The 15,873-nt window shown below is 33.0% G+C and overlaps 2 long non-coding RNA genes across 3 annotated transcripts; one reads left to right on the top strand and one right to left on the bottom strand.

Annotated features, from left to right (window-relative positions):
• The first annotated feature begins 3,957 nt into the window (after positions 1-3,957).
• On the top strand, positions 3,958-7,240 carry LOC145971686 (uncharacterized). Of its 2 annotated transcripts, XR_014438925.1 has the most exons (8): positions 3,958-4,144; positions 4,279-4,766; positions 4,948-5,078; positions 5,213-5,708; positions 5,889-6,013; positions 6,152-6,259; positions 6,491-6,634; positions 6,816-7,240. It is a non-coding gene; the product is annotated as an uncharacterized LOC145971686 (long non-coding RNA). The 2 variants fall into 2 exon arrangements; XR_014438924.1 differs by having other exon boundaries at positions 6,152-6,634.
• Positions 6,101-14,192, bottom strand: LOC145971687 (uncharacterized). The gene is made up of 3 exons (XR_014438926.1): positions 14,066-14,192; positions 6,814-6,953; positions 6,101-6,670 (listed from the first exon to the last, which is right to left on the bottom strand). It is a non-coding gene; the product is annotated as an uncharacterized LOC145971687 (long non-coding RNA).
• Positions 14,193-15,873: the final 1,681 nt, after the last annotated feature.

Raw genomic sequence — 15,873 nt, 5'->3', positions numbered from 1 at the left:
TTTTCAACTTAAAAATTGTTCATATTTTATTAAGTAAAAAAAGGAGTAGTATTCATTAAAAAACAAAATCCTTTGTCTCTATTAGGTTTTTATATGTAGAAGAAGCCTGTAAAATTTCAAGCAAATCGATGTAACGGTTTTCGAAACAACTTGCTCACCGACTTTGAAAAAGTGATTTCGAGAAAAACGCCTTTAAGATTTGTATCAAGTTTACATTTAAATAAAATGCAGATATTTTAATTTACAGAATCATCTATTCCGGGCCCATATAATTTTAGTTCATTTAAATCTAAATATATTGGCTTGATAGCCCTCAAAACATCAAAGCTGAAACTTTATAGTCGTGTTTAAACGAAGTTATACATTCTGGAGCTTCATGAAACATATATTTATAACTTCGTCAATTTGCATCCGATTAATTTTTGAAATTTTTAGGAAATATTTTCAATATCTTCAAGGAAATGTAAAAACATAAAAATCGTTTTTTTTTTTTATGTTTATGACTAGGCATAACACCTTAAGTTATTCATTTTGGGTATTTCTATACAATTCGGGCCTCCGCCCTGATGACTTTCATATATGTTGTCAAGGGCATCATTCTGAGTAACTTTTACTTATAAAATAATTGGGGGTCGCTGCTTATTAAAAAGTTATAAACACACAAAGTTTCAAGATGACATGGTAATTATGCACTTTACGGACGACCTACACACACACACACACACGCGGGGGTGCAAGGAGGGCCTTCGGCCCCCTCTCCCGCAACCACCCCGCCGGTAGGAGACGCATTGCGAAGAATTCAATTACAATGGATATATCCTGTAAGCTGTAAGTTGTAAAGCGAGGTCTACCTTGCCTACCGACCACCGGCGGGGTGGTTGCGGGAGGGGGGCTAAAGGCCCCCCTTGCACCCCCCGCGCGTGTGTGTGTGTGGACACATACATTTGTGATATTTTTTAATTGAATTAAATTGTATTAAATTCTATATAAATTTAAATTGTTTACCTTTTTTTATAGTATGTTGAACGCAATGTCACGTACCATTAAGTGTACAAGAAGTTTGAAGATTACGTGAAATTCGTTAAACTTTTTAATAAACAACGACCAAGGTCACTATTTCCGATTTTAAGTGGAAATTAGGTTTCGATTTTATTCTTACATGCACTAGTATTATGACATTTAGGCCCAGTTCAACAGTGGCCAGTTAGCTTAACTAGTAGTTAAGTAGTGATGCCAACCACTGAAACAAAATTCGGTAAGCTATTTACAAGTTATTTTAATTAATATTTAGCTTCGTTCTCATTACGATACCTCATCGCAAAACGAAAATGGATATCAAAACAAATCGTATACGAACACCAAATTTTTGTCATGAGGAAAAACTGGTACTTGTATCATTAATAAAAAAATACAAATTGATAATAGAAAATAAGCGGACTGATGCTGTGAGAGTTAGAGACAAAGAAGAGGCTTGGCTGAAGATATTGGACGAGTAAAGTTGTCAAAATCTAATCTTGTAAATAGCTTACCGAATTTTGTTTCAGTGGTTGGCATCACTACTTAACTACTAGTTAAGCTAACTGGCCACTGTTGAACTGGGCCTTAGAAGAGAATTAATAATTCGTGTTGATTTGCTTGACAACATATGTCAAGGTCAAGGTCATCGGCGTATAGGCCCAACTTCGAAAGTTTTACTGAAAATTTCAATTTTTCTCAGTTTTATAGCTATATCTTGGAAAATGCAAGTGACCCCCAAATTTTATAAACAGATTCAGATTCAGGGGGTCAAAAATACATAAGATTCACTTCTTCCCAATGGATTTCACGGGGAAGCCCGAATTGTATAGAATTACCACGCTTTACGCAACAATACCGGTATGACCTTGAAGAGCTTTGTCAAGGTCGTAAGATCATCTTGAAATTTTTTAATGGAAACCCCTATTTTTTATTGCATATTTTTGTAGCTCATTTTGAGAGCTTTTCAAAACATTATAATAGTCTTTTCATTGAGTATTTTTTGAGTTATAAGGCTTGAGATAATCTCTTAATTTTACATAAACCATCTAAAATATCTAGTAAAATATTCATTTTTCGATTACCTTATCTTAATACTTTTGTATACAAAATAATGAGGAATCAATTGGTGTAAAGAAAACACATAATTGTTCGAAGAAAAAATATGTAATTTGCAATTAACGATTATAATTGAGTTTTATGCTTATGATTATGCGCCTATGCAAAAGCCTGTGCTCTCGACTTTACGCATGTAAAGCATAGACTGCATTACTGCTGCGCAGCGCTTCGAAATCGTTCCGTTTCATCAATGCGCATGAAGCGGGAGTATCCCGTTTGACCACGTTGCGATTGACTACAGCCAATTATATCGACCTGTGCCTAGGGTAACCAGCAACGATTAACCAATCAGAGAGTTCTATTTTGAAATGGCCAATTGGCGACGTGGTCAATCGAGTACCCTCCGCATGAAGCGCTTTTCAAAATATATATCCCGATGTGCGATCTTCGGAAAAGAGGGGGGGTATCTACCGTGGACCCAACATCCACAAAGGACTCCTCAAGTCCCTGCCTCGGCATTTGCCCTCCGTCCCACGGGAAAACCACGGCTCAAAAACCGTGGACGAGGCAGTCTTCTATTAAGATCTCTTTTTTTCCAAGGTTGGCCATGGTCAGATCACTCCAACGCGTCTTCATAATTTTTTTTCCTTAAAATAAAAACAATATAACAAGTAACAAGCACTAACCTTTTTCATCCATATCTTTCTTTTCGGGCCTCGGATGTAGAACCATTCCCTAATCAAAATAATTTGGGAGTCCCTCCCAAAATTCTTCGAGGATTGCTTAACCATTATAATTCTCCAAATGCGAGAATACGAATACTCTCTTTCAAAGAAATAATAAGAATCAAAACAACCATTATTTTAACAAACATCAAAAAGCACAACGAATATTGAAATTTGGAACGAATATTTTCATTTGAAACGATTGTCTGCGCATTCTGTGTGCTAATATGATTTAAAAATGGTAAAATAATAAAAAAAATAAAATCATAAAATAAAAAAGTAAAATTAAAATAAAATAATTAATATAAATAAAATAAGTAATAAATATAAATAAATAAATAATAATAAATACAAATAATAATATATATAATAAATATATAAATAGTAATAAATATAAATATAAATAAATAATAAATATAAATAAAATAAAACAATAAAATAATAAATCAAGGTAAAATAATATATTAATATTACTTTGGCTTGCTTTCTCCATATCATTTTAATTTAAAAACAAAGTTATCATTTCTCATTAGTCACTTCAATTAAAACTGAAAATTCATATAATTGTTATTTTTCCATCGTCATAAAGAATTGCAAAGAATCCGTTATCCGTTGTTGTGTTACGCATGAAACGCATAGATCGCATAAACGCATCGGGAGGGTCCCGTTACCGCACCAACCCAATAGCACACGAAAAATTGAACACAATTCCCGATAGCCCACGTCCCTTTAGCACACATCCCGATAGCACACAAGGTTCCACATGGGTTTGCAACGGGGTGGGGGGCGGGGGTGCAGTCTATGCGTGTACTTTCTCATTGGTGTGCTATCGGGATTGTGCGCGATTTACTTTGTGTGCTATCGGGATGTGTGCTAAAGGGACGTGGGCTATCGGGAATTGTGTTCAATTTTTCGTGGGCTATCGGGTTGGTGCGCTATCGCACCGTGTGCTAACGGATCCCCCTCAAACGCATCAACGCATCAACTGCCTCAAGTAGAGAGTAGAGGCAGCCAATGCGCTGGAAGGAGTACTAAGAATTTAGTACGGTTAGTACAATCTAGAGAATTCTCAACGCTACTAAAGCGCTACCAATGCGCGCATTGGTTAAATCGGAACGATTTTCTATGCAGTCTACACGCTTCATGCGTAACTGGGAACGCACCCCAAGTAGCCAAATTCGATATGGCGTCAGTCATGTCATATGGATAATCTGTGTAAAAGAAAATGAGAAGTGAACGAGTGGTGAAAAGAGCACGTGAAATCTGATACACTCTAATACGATTTATTGCATTGAAAATTTCGAAGACAGGCACGTCAAAACAAGTTTCGTCGCCAAATCTCACAGGTAATAAAACAAGTTTCAAAGATAACAAAATAAAAGGTTAATTTGCTGAATAAGGGATCGCAAGCCCAATGACCTTCAGAACATTTACAAAATAAAATATAATAAATATTACATATTTTATTAAAAATTTAAAGGGCGAAAAGGACGCGGGCAATAATACAGTAAGAAAATAAGGGACATCGGGACGATAACAAATTTGGATGAAATCTAGAAATTTCGTTAGCCGCGCTGTTATTGAAGAGGTAGGGACATATATATAAATATAGGCAGAGAATACACGTCGACAGACGTAGGAAAACACGTAGCGAAAGCGAGAAGCGAGCGAGATACAAGATAATTTGGAGCGATTATAGGCGAGAGAGTTTGATTATAATTTCAAGAGATTATTCTAAATAAAAGTCTGCTAAAGAGTTAAATTCCACGGATAATTCGGAGTGATTATTTTATTTAAAATCGGAGCTCTTACAGTACGTTTAGTCACTTGCTGTTTATTAAACTGGCCACGGAATATAAGAGCTCAAATGTGTGGTATTAGTTGAGAGATCAGCTTTGTTGATGTATGAAGAATCCAGACGTCGTACGTCTTTCTTTGATTCCTGCAGAAGAAATTCTTCCGATTCAGGTAATTATTTTCTTAACAGGCTACTTATATAACTTTCTAATAATATAACAATATAATAAAATTAAAATAATATAGTAAAACAATTTCTGAAAATATGTTTCGACATATTTTTTACTTCTTTTTACACATTTAATAAATTATGATTAAAATATTTACGATTGGTGTATTCCTTTTGTTACAGTTTTACAGATTATATAGAAGTGAATGAATAAATGGTGAGAGAAGCAATCTAATACACTATTATACGATTTATTACATTGACAATTTCGAAGACTGGCACGTGAAGTCAAGTTTCGTCACCAAATCTCACAGGTAATAAAACAAGTTTCAATGATAATAAAATAAAAGATAAATGTGCTGAATAAGGGATTGCAACCCCAATGACCTTCAATACATTTACTAAATAAAATATAATAAATATTACATATTTTATTGAAAATTTAAAGGGTGAGAAGAACGCGGGCAATAATACAGTAAGAAAATAAGGGATATCAGGACGATAACAAATTTGGATGAAATCTAGAAATTTCGTTAGCCACACTGTTATTGAAGAGGTAGGGATATATATATAAATACAGGCAGAGAATACACGTCGACAGACGTAGACAAACACGTAGCGAAAGCGAGAAGTGCGAAGCTAGCAAGATACAAGATAATTTGGAGCGATTATAGGCGAGAGAGTTTGATTATAATTTCGAGAGATTATTCTAAATAAAAGTCTGCTAAAGAGTTAAGTTCAACGAATATTTCGGAGTGATTATTTTATTTAAAATCGGAGCTCTTAGAGTACGTATAGTCACTTGCTGTTTATTAAACTGGCCACGGAATATAAGAGCTCAAATGTGTGGTATTAGTTGAGAAATCAGCTCTGTTGATGTATGAAGAACCCAGACGTCGTACGTGTTTCTTTGACTCCTGGAGAAGAAATTCTTCTGATTCCAGGTAATTATTATCTTAACAGGTTACTTATTTAACTTTCTAATAATATAACAATATAATAAAATTAAAATAATATAGTAAAACAATTTCTGAAAATATGTTCAGACATATTTTTTACTTTTTTTACACATTTAATAAATTATGATTAAAGTATTTACGATTGGTGTATTCCTTTTGTTACAGTTTTACAGATTATATAGAAGTGAATAAATAAATTATGAGAGGAGCAATCTGGTACGCTCTTATACGATTTATTACATTGACAATTTCGAAGACAGGAAATTAAGTTTCGTCACCAAACCTCACAGGTAACAAATAAAACAAGTTTCAAAGATAACAAAATAAAAGGTAAATGTGTTGAATAAGGGATCACAACCCCAATGACCTTCAGAACATTTACTAAATAAAATATAATAAATATTACATATTTTATTGAAAATTTAAAGGGTGTGAAGAACGAGGGCAATAATACAGTAAGAAAATAAGGGATATCAGGACGATAACAAATTTGGATGAAATCTAGAAATTTCGTTAGCCGCGCTGTTACTGAAGAGGTAGGGATATATATAATTATAGGCAGAGAATGCACGTCGACAGACGTAGGCAAACACGTAGCGAAAGCAAAAAGTGCGAAGCTAGCGAGATACAAGATCATTTGGAGCGATTATAAGCGAGAGAGTTTGATTATAATTTCGAGAGATTATTCTAAATAAAAGTCTGCTAAAGAGTTAAGTTCCACGAATAATTCGGAGTGATTATTTTATTTAAAATCGGAACGCTTACAGTACGTATACAGTGCTGTTTATTAAACTGGCCACGGAATATAAGAGCTCAAATGTGTGGTATTAGTTGAGAAATCCGCTCTGTTGATGTATGAAGAATCCAGACGTCTTTCTTTGACTCCTGGAGAAGAAATTCTTCCGGTTCAGGTAATTATGTTCTTAACAGGTTACTTATTTAACTTTCTAATAATATAACAATATAATAAAATTAAAATAATATAGTAAAACAATTTCTGAAAATATGTTCAGACATATTTTTTACTTCTTTTTACACATTTAATAAATTATGATTAAAGTATTTACGATTGGTGTATTCTTTTGCTTACAGTTTTATAGGTTATAGCAGATTCAATCAATTCTTATGGGAAAATTTGGTATTGGAGACACTGGATTTAGAGACTGCAAACGAATTATCCATTTTTGATTGGTCTGCTATTTTTCTGTTATTTTCTGCTGATTTTTAGGGCTATTAAAAGAAATTTAATAAAATCGAATACAATTTTAATACTTTTGTGCAATATTTACTTTATTGATTATTATACTATATATACTTTATTGATTATTATTATAAATAATTATTAGTTTATTATTATAAATAAAATAATATTATAATATTATAAGTTTATTATTATAACTGTTATTATTTATTATTAAGGGGTTATGCCTAGTGAGCAGACCGAAAAAAGTATGATGTTTGGGAATTTTTTTTTGAAAAGTGTAATAATTTTTTTTTACAAATAAATTTTTATTCAAATGTACAAATATTAAAAATGTTATTATATATTTTTTTAATAAAATATTGAAAAATGTAAAAGTTGAAATTATTCTCCCGGATATTGTTTTTTAAAAACTGCTGCGCGGTGAGCAGTGCTATTGGAAACTGATTCATCTGATATCAAAAATTCGGTAAACTGTAGTTAATGTATGAAATTGTCTAGTAGATGAACGAAGGATTAATCGAAAAATTGTGTTAGGACAAAATGGCAGTCATTTGATACTAAGATATTTTTTTTCAACTTAAAAATTGCTTATTTTTTATTAAGTAAAAAAAGGAGTAGTATTCATTAAAAAACAAAATCCTTTGTCCATCTATTAGGTTCTTATATGTAGAAGAAGCCTGTAAAATTTCAAGCAAATCGATGTAACGGTTTTCGAAACAACCTGCTCACCGTCTTTGAAAAAGTGATTTCGAGAAAAACGCCTTTAAGATTTGTATCAAGTTTACATTTAAATAAAATGCAGATATTTAATTTACACAGAATCATTTATTCCGGGCCCATATAATTTTAGTTCATTTAAATCTAAATATATTGGCTTCATAGCCCTCAAAACATCAAAGCTGAAGCTTTATAGTCGTGTTTAAACGAAGTTATACATTCTGGAGCTTCATGAAACATATATTTATAACTTCGTCAATTTGCATCCGATTAATTTGAAATTTTTAGGAAATATTTTCAATATCTTCAAGGAAATCTAAAAACATAAAAATTGTTCTTTTTTTTTTATGTTTATGACTAGGCATAACACCTTAATCATTTTGCATTTAAATAAAAATACATAATAATTTCATAACTTTCACTTATTATTATTTAAATGCAAAATGCATAGCCATAGATTTGCTATCGTATACTTTCTTTAAATTAATTTTCTTTTTTATAAAAATATTTTAGTCTAAAAGATATAAATCTTTTTATAATTTTACAAAATAAATTGTGGCAGAATATATGTATATACGTTTCATAATATCAAAAGAAAATTCTGGTTTGCTGATATTTTGTTATCTGTAATATGAGTTAATATTATCTATAATATGAGTTATTAAGTGATAAACACTGAGCAAATCTAAAAAAAGAATTTTATTACAAAAAAATTATTAAACTTATAACGATGCACCCCTTGCACCCCCTGAAAGCATCGTTTTCCCGGCAATGCGATCCGCTGGAAGCTGCCGCCCGGCAGAACACCCGCCGGGCATAGGCAGGGGCGCGGTGTGCCCACCTTTTTTTAAACAACCACACATACGGCCCTAAGCCGTTAGGCTAAAATCAGCCAAACACCGCCGACCGTAGCCGATGTGGCCCGAACCGCAGACCGGTGAAAGCCCGCGTTCGGCACATCACCCGAGCCCCTCCGAACGGGCCCGACCGCACCGTTTCCGAAAATCTGTTCGGAAGGAGTGATACCGCCGCGCGCCGACGCGGACAATTAGCCGGTATAAAAAGGCCACATTTCGGCACCTAATCACCCATTTTCCGATTCTGCTCACGATAGTGAACAGACTCCGAGACCTAGGCCGCTCCTAGCAAATAGCCAGTACTCAAGACAGAAGGTGGAGAGAACTCCTCCTCAGCCGAGCGCTCTCGGTTCTTGACACGGCTAATTTCTTCTAATCACTCTCCGACCGAAAGGAAGAACCAGAGCGAACTCTGATTCAATCGAGTGATCTCGATATCGGTCAGAACATCCGACCGCCTAACGCCGTTGCATAAAAAACAGGTAGAGAGGAGAGCTATCCCGGACGAGCCGTTCTCGTCGGCACGGCGTTCCCGGAAACATCCTGCCTAGAACCGGGAATTATAAGCACGTTTCCGAGAACCATACGATCCGCGTATTAAAGGGGCTAGACGCGCGACAAAAACGCGACACGCGCTACATCAAACGGTCATTAACCGCGTACAATTGTAAACACACGCAGTATACGCGCATTCCAACGTGCGAGCCCCTTCGAGATATATCGAAGCGCGGCCTAATTCTGTAACATCTAGCGCACCGTACGAAATTCCGCTTGCAGACGGACTGCATTGTATGCGTTTCGCGCCCGCATATTATCGCGATCACTCGTTGCGCTCACGCGACACAATCACACACACGCTTGCGACTCGTTGCGCTCACGCGACACACCCACACACACCCACACTGTAACACGCAATAAACTTTTGTTTTTCTCTCCATATAACGCTCTCGTTTATTCCCGCTCGCCTACCGAACTCTGATCCCGACTCCGACTATCCGACGGCAAAACGCGCGGAAGTCGCCCGTGACAAACTATGAAAAGATTTCAATTAATGATTAGTTTTTTTAATAACTAATGCATTTTCCATTATTTTTTGTTACTTGCACTTGCTTATCCTGCACATCGGTTACTTTGTAACCGGAACGCGGACAATTATCTTATTTAAAATATTATTTATAATTTGTGTCCAAACAGTCATGATTATGTTTTTATGTAATATTTTCGATTGATATTTTATCCTCATTACAAATTTTTTGTATTAGGCAACTTTTTACAATTATTAAGAATCAATAAGTAATTCATTTTTATTTACATAAAATATATATATATATATATATATATATACATATATATATACATATATATATGTAATTGTTAATATCATAATAATATTCTCAAATTACTGTTAATATTATAATGTTTAAACGTATTCAACATTTTTAAGACATTAAAAATCTATATTTATGTATATTTATCTAATATCTAAATAAATGTTTAAAACATATCTTGATTATATAGAATATTTTATAGATAATATAATATTATGTGTGTACATATATATACACACACACACATATATATACAGGGTGTTGAAAAAAAAGGGTCACATATTTTGATAGCAGGTAGTATTGATCAAAACAAGAAGAAAAGGTCTAATCAACATGGGTCCTAAGACTAATATCTTCAAAGATACAAGCTATTTTGTTATTTGAGCTCTTTGTCATTTTCTTATTAGTCGTGTCATCTTTAGAATGTAATGAACAAAGGAGTAGGGGAGAGTGGGATACAATGGGGATATCTTTTTTCTAGGTGCCTTAAAAAATAAAAAATAAACAAAGAGAGATAAAGAAACAATTTTTATTTTAATATGAAATGTAATCATTTATCTTCCATAAAAAAACTGAAGTAAAGAAACTGAATGTAGTAAACTACTAGAAAAAAATTTGTTGCTCGCTTAAATTTGGTATTGAGATATTATTTGAATTTGTTGCTCTCGAAATATCCAAGTTTCGAATTTGTTACTCGCGCCATAAGTTTAAATAATGATGAGAAACCTTTCACAGCGTGCAAAGCTACAAGAGTAAACTACTAGAAAAAAATTTGTTGCTCGCTTAAATTTGGTATTGAGATATAGTTTGAATTTGTTGCTTTCGAAATATCCAAGTTCCGAATTTGTTGCTTGCAAAATAAATTTAAATAATGATGAAAAAATTTTCACAGCGTGCAGAGTTACAAGAGTAAACTACTAGAAAAAAATTTGTTGCTCGCTTAAATTTGGTATTGAGATATAGTTTGAATTTGTTGCTTTCAAAATATCCAAGTTCCGAATTTGTTGCTTGCAAAATAAATTTAAATAATGATGAAAAACCTTTCACAGCGTGCAGAGCTACAAGAATAAACTGTCAAAAATAAATTTGTTGCTCACTTAAATTTTATATTGGAATATAGGTTGAATTTGTTGCTTTCGAAATATGTAAGTTCCGAATTTGTTGCTTGCAAATAAATTTAAATAATGATGAAAAATCTTTTAGCGTGCAGAGCTACAAGAGTAAACTATCAAAATAAAATTTGTTGCTCACTTAAATTTGATATTGGAATATAGGTTGAATTTGTTGCTTTCGAAATATCCAAGTTTCGAATTTGTTGCTTGCAAAATAAATTTAAACAATAGCTGAAAACCTTTCACAGCGTGCAAAGTTACAAGAGTAAACTATCAGAAAAAAATTTGTTGCTCGCTTAAATTTGGTATTGGAATATAGGTTGAATTTGTTGCTTTCGAAATATCCAAGTTCCGAATTTGTTACTTGCAAAATAAATTTAAATAATGATAAAAAACCTTTCACAGCGTGCAAAGCTACAAGAGTAAACTATCAGAAAAAAATTTATTGCTCACTTAAATTTGATATTGGAATATAGGTTGAATTTGTTGCTTTCGAAATATCCAAGTTCCGAATTTGTTGGTTGCAAAATAAATTTAAACAATAACGAAAAACCTTTCACAGCGTGCAAAGTTTAAATTACATCGAAAACATATTGACTGAATTTTTACTTAATATATTTGGCACAAGTATTCAAGGCCATATAAATTGTCTTATTAATTGTTATTGTATCGTCATATACATATTCTTGTAATTTAAATTGTTTATTATTTAAACTTATTGCAACAAATTCGAAACTTGGATATTTCGAGAGCAACAAATTCAACCTATATTCCAATACCAAATTTAAGGGAGCAACAAATTTATTTTTGATAGTTTACTCTTGTAGCTCTGCACGCTGTGAAAGGTTTTTCATCATTATTTAAATTTATTTTGCAAGCAACAAATTCGGAACTTACATATTTCGAAAGCAACAAATTCAACCTATATTCCAATATAAAATTTAAGTGAGCAACAAATTTTTTTCTAGTAGTTTACTCTTGTAACTCTGCACGCTGTGAAAGGTTTTTCATCATTATTTAAATTTATTTTGCAAGCAACAAATTCGGAACTTGGATATTTTGCAAGCAACAAATTCAAACTATATCTCAATACCAAATTTAAGCGAGCAACAAATTTTTTTCTAGTAGTTTACTCTTGTAACTCTGCACGCTGTGAAAGGTTTTTCATCATTATTTAAATTTATTTTGCAAGCAACAAATTCGGAACTTACATATTTCGAAAGCAACAAATTCAACCTATATTCCAATATAAAATTTAAGTGAGCAACAAATTTATTTTTGACAGTTTACTTTTGTAGCTCTGCACGCTGTGAAATGTTTTTCATCATTATTTAAATTTATTTTGCAAGCAACAAATTCGGAACTTGGATATTTTGCAAGCAACAAATTCAAACTATATCTCAGTACCAAATTTAAGCGAGCAACAAATTTTTTTCTAGTAGTTTACTCTTGTAACTCTGCACGCTGTGAAAGGTTTTTCATCATTATTTAAATTTATTTTGCAAGCAACAAATTCGGAACTTGGATATTTCGAAAGCAACAAATTCAAACTATGTCTCAATACCAAATTTAAGCGAGCAATAAATTTTTTTCTGATAGTTTACTCTTGTAACTTTGCTCGCTGTGAAAAGTTTTCCGCTATTGTTTAAATTTATTTTGCAAGCAACAAATTGAATATTTTAAGAGCAACAAATTAGCAACAAATTTTTATATTATTATTACGTATAATTTTATTGTTATATATATTGTTCCGCTAACGTAATCTTCCTTTAGCGGAACATGATTTTTTAAAAAAAATTACAGAGCAACAAATTTTTTTCTTTGGCAACTTTTTAGCAACAAATGAGCAACAAATAAAAATATAAATTATAATTGATTCCGCCCATTTTGTTCCGCTAACTTATAAGACGTGCTAATTTCATTGAATTATATTTAATATCTTTTTAACCAGTTAGTACTTGTATAATATTATTTGACCAAATATTTCCTCTGTATCTAAACTACACTTTTGCAAATTTTAAACAAATTCTGAATATTATTTCCATGTGTTTTTGTCATTTGAATCGACGTGGTTATACGTTTCCCATAAGAACACATGTTAATTCGGTGCAAATTAAAATCCTTATAACTTGTGAACGCTTTAGTGAATCGATTTAAAAATTGTACTGAAGATTCTAAACATATGTAAGGACATTCTGTATAATTTTCATTAAATTCTCAATATTTTGAAAATAGGTACAAAACATCCTTAAGTAGCCAAACATTTATTTGTCCGACTTATAAGATCGATTTAATATCTGAAGCCTCTCTATTGAGATTGTATCAGAAATTAAATCGAAGTAATATTTCTAATTTTATCTGTCACTCTTTGCAAACTTTATATAATTCTTATAATATTCTTATAATATTCTTTATATAATTCTTCTGACTAAAACTAAATACGAGAGAGATAGCGATCATAGGTAAACGAACGAACTGGCGATTACTGGTTTTACAGTGAAATTTGCTGGTTTTACAGTGAATTTTACTTTAACAATTGTTAAAGTCTGATCGCGAAAGTCATGTTATATAAAAAATTTTAAAAGATTTTTTTATGGGATCGATGTACTAACTAATGACATTAATAATAAAATAATCATCACTTCATGACTGAAAAATGACGTCAAAATAATGTTATATCAAGACGTCAATATAAAGTCATGTAACAAATCAGTCATTTTGACGACATATGACCAAAAATGACCAGTTTGGAACGTCAAAATGACGTGTGCTTGCTACCTGGGTTCAGTTTAAATCAATTATTGAATTTTTATTTTAGGTTAAGAAAATCTTATTAATAAATAGTAAAATGACGTGCCATAAACTAGTGGGCTTGGTCCCCGTAAAAACTGACCAAAAAGAGCAATAATGCCAGAACAGCCGCGTCTCGAACCACATTTCAAACGTGGCTTATAAACAATTCATTAACCCTTAGACTACCAACGGGACACATGTGTCCCATGAAAGAGAAGGCACCATGCATGATTAAATTCTACAAAGCCTACCTAATGTGTAAACAATGAAAAAAATCTTAAATTAAAAAGAAAAAAAATGGTAGTCTAAGGATTAATTAAGTGGACCTCACCGGTATACTCCTTCGTCCCGTACTCCATACCTCCCATGGTCTTCATCTTCTTCTTCGCACTAATCCAACATTAAAACGAGAGAACGATTATACGACCGAGCACTCACGTGTCTCTAGCACAACTGGATTATGTTCTGACAATGATGCGCTATCATGTGATTTTTTCCCACCAGAGAGCCTCTATGCGTATGCGTAAGTTACGTCATAGCTGACGTCAGCTGTTACCACATATGTACAGAGAGAAGACTGAGGCTGGTATTCATAGTCCGATCTTATATTTGAGATCGTCTTAAGCGTCGTCTACAATGGCCGTAGCATAAGGTTGTAAGGCCGTAGTCGTAAGAAATTGACCAATCCCAGTTGATTATTCTCCTGAACTTCAACTGGGATTGGTCAATTTCTTACGACTACGGCCTTACAACCTTATGCTACGGCCATTGTAGACGACGCTTTAAGTTCGAGCTTGAAATGCTACGCAGCCATTTGATTGGTTGAATGAGGTCTTAAGTCAACCTCGGACCAGACTTAAAGCGTCGTCTACAATGAGATTTTAAGGAGACTAAAGCCTACGGCACACGGTACAATTTTTCGTACTGGATTTGATAAGATTTAGTAAAATATTAGAAATGCTGCATTCTGATTGGTGCATTTTTAGTATTTTACTAAATCTTATCAAATCCAGTACGAAAAATCGTACCGTGTGCCGTCGGCTTTAAGGCCATGGCACACAAAAAAACGTAAGCAGTAAAACGTAGTCAGTAAGCAAATTGACCAATCATGATTGAGCAGTAAGCAGCCATATTAAAACGTAAGAAAACAAAGCGTCGTCTACAATGGCCGTAGCATAAGGTTGTAAGGCCGTAGTCGTAAGAAATTGACCAATCCCAGTTGAAGTTCAGGAGAATAATCAACTGTGATTGGTCAATTTCTTACGACTACGGCCTTACAACCTTATGCTACGGCCATTGTAGACGACGCATAAGAATTCCGATTGGTCGATTTCCTTACTGACTACGTTTTACTGCTTACGTATTTTTGTGTGCCAGGGCCCTTAAGGCGTAAGACTTAAGAAATTGACCAATCACAGTCAAGTATTAAGAGAATACTCGACTGTAATTGGTCAATTTCTTAAATCTTACGCCTTAAGTCTCCTTAAAATCTCATTGTAGACGCCGCATTAGACAATCTTAAATATAAGATCGGACTATGAATACCGGCCTGAGAGGTGTCATGGCCACAGATATCTATACTATAACTAGATCGCTAACTCCCATTGGCCGCATTCAGCAGACTCAACAGTTGGGGGCAACATTACTAGATTTTCTGATGTAATTCGACGCTGATTGATCGGACCTGAAAGTAGAAACCAATCATATTCGATTGCTACTTAGCGGTTGAGTCCGCTGAATGCGGCCATTGATTTTGTACATAAAATGTGTCCCCGAAAATCATGTAATATGGCGGTTGCGCATGCGTAATATTGGTGGAAAACTAATATGGTGGACACTTGTAGCCAGCTAATATTTAAGTTTTCACCTTAAAACTTGTACTTTTTACATTATAAACTTTTAATTTTGTAATAAAATAAATATAAATATATATAAATGTTATATACATATATTTTTAATCTTTATATATTTTTAATCTTCTATATATATTTTTAATCTTGATTTTAATTATATCATATACCTTTTAAATATATTTTGATATATTTTATCTTTAAAGGCTGTAATAAATTTTAATTAAAAATGAAGAACATTATATATTATTTAAAAATAACTTATATTCAACTGTAAGTTTATACACAA

The sequence above is a fragment of the Camponotus vicinus genome, unplaced genomic scaffold (assembly GCF_025532165.1).
Source record: "Camponotus vicinus isolate PSW18456_S1 unplaced genomic scaffold, iyCamVici1.0 SCAF_5, whole genome shotgun sequence".
Taxonomy (NCBI): domain Eukaryota; kingdom Metazoa; phylum Arthropoda; class Insecta; order Hymenoptera; family Formicidae; genus Camponotus; species Camponotus vicinus.
The sequence above is the reverse complement of the archived record's forward strand: the minus strand, read 5'-3'. Positions and strand labels throughout refer to the sequence as shown.